The following is a 333-nucleotide window of genomic DNA, read 5'->3' on the forward strand; positions in this document are numbered from 1 at the left end:
TTCATAGTACAATAGAAAGTTAAATTTAATAAAATACCTTTCTTACGAAATTAAAGTTTTAAAGGCTCCATTTTCAAACCTTAGATACTGATGAGGAGCAAACAGCATAAAACCTGAACAGACTGCAAGTTACTCTCAGGCTTTTCTGTTTTTATACTGTTTGCACATAGCCATTTTCACTTTTATTCTGAGTGTGAAAGGGTTAAAGATGGGGTAATATGGGTTTTCTAAGATTCGACATGTTGACCTAATTTTTTTATCACACATGACCCCACAAGTTTGAGCGAGATCCAACCAGTAGTTAAAGGGGAGTTTAAAACACAAGTTTTGGGA

At 34.2% G+C, this 333-nt stretch overlaps 1 long non-coding RNA gene across 1 annotated transcript in view; it reads right to left on the reverse strand.

Moving 5' to 3' along the window:
- LOC127874693 (uncharacterized) overlaps nt 1-333 on the reverse strand; it is a 228,251-nt gene that overhangs the window by 45,760 nt on the left and 182,158 nt on the right. The window lies entirely within an intron of this gene.

Source organism: Dreissena polymorpha, chromosome 3 (assembly GCF_020536995.1).
Source record: "Dreissena polymorpha isolate Duluth1 chromosome 3, UMN_Dpol_1.0, whole genome shotgun sequence".
Lineage (NCBI taxonomy): Eukaryota > Metazoa > Mollusca > Bivalvia > Myida > Dreissenidae > Dreissena > Dreissena polymorpha.